Raw genomic sequence first — 3,856 nt, 5'->3', positions numbered from 1 at the left:
CTCTCTTGGATGGTGGTCCTAATCACAATAAACGCGTGGAAGTGTCGGCTTGAAAAATATGCTACATGTACAAATGAAGTCACAAATCTGAAAACTATCGGTATTCGTGATTGCAGTGGTATAATGCTGAGAAAATCCCACTATAGGCCTACTACGACTGATGAACACGAAATAGTACACGGACAATCATTGCCTGCTTTACTCTCGCGATATTTTTTTCTCTCAAATTTCACTCTGTATGATGTATACGTACTATGACACAGCTGTCGAGTTTCCACGATGCCTCTTTGTTTTAGCAGAATTAATGCAGCCACCGTGCAGCCACGCAGTACGGTACACGTATAGCTGGTGATTGCACAGTACTGATTCACAAATACCAGGGACTTTTTTTTTCATCAAATATTGTGTTAACCTTTTCAGTGTGTTTGATTTCAAAGCTGCGACTACTGCCTATTTATGGCTGCGAGTATAACATCAAGTGCTAAGCTAATATCCTGCAATACTGAGATGCATAGAACATGATTTTCATTTTCTCTCTCCATGTTTTCATACGCCTCGCCTGGTATGATTGAATACCATTTCACTACAGGATTTGTATGTTTTACATGATCGACTGTCACGCTGGAACATCAATAATCATTCAGCAAAAAAAAGAAAAAAAAAGGGGGTGTTATGTGTCATGCATGCTAAACAGAGATCGCGTGTTTCAACAACATTATGACACTAACGTTAAAATGCATATCAAGGAAACACGGTCATGATATTATTGAATATAGCAACGACCCTATGACAATACCGATGATGTCGCTTTGATAAACAATGTAATAATTCACGCATTTTCAAACAAAGCGTAACAAAATTACGCAATGTCATCATAATAAAATCGTATACAATGGATTCTCTGATGTATACGACGAAAGAATAAGTTAGTAACTTCTGCCAAAAAAGTTATGATGATTTTGCTGGAGTGCGAAAGAGTGACAGAAAGGAAAAGATACAGGGATTGGGGAGAAAGGGCATTGAAGTGCAGTGAGTAATGAGGCAGCATGAAAAGTGTGAAGCAGCATGGAAAGTATCTTATTGACTTGGGGCCTATAGGTGGCGCCCTTGTGGCGAGTCGGCCATCCAGTGCCGTATATTAAGAGAGTCTGGCCCACAGAACTATTGGTCTGGCCAACTCGGTTTTCGGCTTAGGTGTTTTGAAGCCTGTGATTGGTCAAAAGCTGGTCCCGTGACCTACAGGCGCCATATCGTTACCAAAGTCAATCACGCGGGCGCGAGCAGAGCTCATACGCAGTGCCCATTGTTCATTACGCGCAGCTACGCGCTAATATTGCTTGCCTTGGGGACTTCCCCTGAATATCAGTCATGGTGCAGTGGGGATATGTCATTGTCGTAAGGTTGTCAACTTTATTGAAGTAGAAGGTACAACACGAAAGATATTTTGATATCTTATTGCCATAAACTGAAGATTCGTCATGCCTTCCTGCGCAGCATGGCGTTGCGCGAACCGACCTGGCTCTTAGTGTAATGATGCACCACTTTCCGACAGATCCAAAACAACGGAAAAAGCGAAATCAGAGGGCGACGAGAAAATATATATTATCTGATTTGTTTTCTTTGGATTCCTCGCGGTGTCTTTCAGACTATCCAAGTTTTGATTCACATTTGTATGTCTCCGCAATAACATACGAAAGTGTCGCCTGAGGCATTTGTTTTGGTCGTCCGTCCGTCCTTCCGTCTGTCCTTCATATCGCAATCAATATTGTGGACACCGTTTGAGGTAATGAAACTTGACATGTATGCTTGTGTGAGTGGACGAAGTTTTGTTTTTAGCTTATAGGGCCTAAACTTTCGTGTAAACACGCTCAAAGTGAAAGGTCAAAATCATATATATAATGGTTAAATTCTTAAACTATCACTATTTCCCCCCATATCTATATGCAATATCTGGAGGTATAAGTACAGGTATTTCCAAACGAAACTTACTGCCTGACCGTGATTTTCTCGTGATTTTATTTATTTATTATTATTATTTTTTTTTCTTTTTTTTTTGGGGGGGGGGGGCGGGGGTATGGGAGGGGGGTAAGGGTCAAGGATCAATGTCAGGTTAAATGTAATGTTAGAATTCTACTGTCTATTGTTGAAATACTATTACCCATGCAGTTCCTAAATACCTTGGAAATTACCCAATTCACAAATTTAAAACCAAATATGGTACACGTATTTGCATGCCATCATTATTACACAATGACGCGTGATAGGGAAAGATTTTGGCCATGATGGTCAAAGGTAGATGAAAATACTGAGATGACAGAATTTTCTGTATATTTTTTAAATAACCGTTGAAAGTATTGCCATGAAAATAGTAGTAAGTAAAAAGTAGTGAGAAGAAGTAAGCAAAAGTAAAAATGCTCAAATTCCTTAATACTTGCTCTCTTCAGTAAACAATAAAAGACATCCATTCATACCTAGTTCAAGGAAAGTAAACATTCGTCGCATTAAATTTAGCGACAAATTTGCCATTTTTCTGCCAATTATGTGAAACTGTCGTGTAACCTTGTCAAGACGTACTCTACACCTGCTATTAAAGAGAACAATGTAATATGGCGGAGGAATACCGGTCGTCATTAGGACATCTTTATTTGTGTTTTTTAATATTATTATTATTATTTGGTACAGATGTCACTGAGGATATCCCTCAGTTTATGTTATCCAGGTAAAGTACTTGTGCTTTCGTTCAACATGTCTTTTTTAATATTATTTTTAAACAATTTTAGATCATTTTACATACCTTAATGTCGGTGACGTCACTTTTTCATGTTACATTGTACATAGGTGTATTCCTTTTGAATTACATACCAATCGGCCTTCATGTCAGTTTCATACATATATGGGACTAAATAGGATGGTAATTGATGATTACAATGTATTTACGTGCGAAGCAGTAATAACTGTGGAATTCGTCTATCCTCTGCACAGCTAGAATTGTAAATTTATATATCATGTTGTTATACAATATTCTTGTTCCCTGGACAACTTGCATATACATAGCATACAGTCTAGTGAAAGTTTACGATATGACTTAACGTTACTGTGAATTCTTCTTTTATTTTCACAGCAATAATTCATCATATATTCCGGAATTATGTCCTTTAGACAGCTTCCCTATTATACGGTATACCTGTGTGCTTGCGTCTATTTGAATGTGTAAAAATGATTGATTGTTGGCTTTGTTCAACATGGATGGAATGAAAGAATGTCCCTCCCTCAACCTACCCCCTTTCTCCCCCCCCCCCCTCTCTCTCTCTCTCTCTCTCTCTCTCTAAGAGAAAGAAAAGTCAAGCAACACCGTGCCTTTGGGACGCCTGCGCGTACACACTTAACCCTCCAAGCGCACACGCTAAAACCGGGTCTAGGGCATATACCCCCTGGGCAATTACCCCGGACCGTTCCCCTGGCCCTAATCCTAATCCTGATCCTGAAACTAATCCTATGCCTAACCCAAACTCCTAAGCCTAGACCTAACCCTAACCCTAATCTTAACTCTTACCCATACCACTAACCAGTGTTTAGCCGGGGGGTAATTGCCCTCTGGGGGTAATTGCCCGGATACGGCTAAAACCATAAGCACACTGTACGCTGGGTAACGACATGGCGTCCAATTTATGAGTTAGCCAGACTCTCTTAATACACTGTATACGGCACTGGAGTCGGCCATCTCACTGGTCGCGGAGACGTCTTCGCGACGTCTGACTAATAGTTTATAGCCTCATCCCCTATATAATCGCGAGAAAATCGAACATGTTCCATTTTTTCGGATTTTTTTTTTTCCAGTCTCCAGCTGGTCTCCGAG

Source organism: Diadema setosum, chromosome 17, assembly GCF_964275005.1.
Source record: "Diadema setosum chromosome 17, eeDiaSeto1, whole genome shotgun sequence".
Taxonomy (NCBI): Eukaryota; Metazoa; Echinodermata; class Echinoidea; order Diadematoida; family Diadematidae; genus Diadema; species Diadema setosum.
This window is presented reverse-complemented; position numbering follows the sequence as displayed.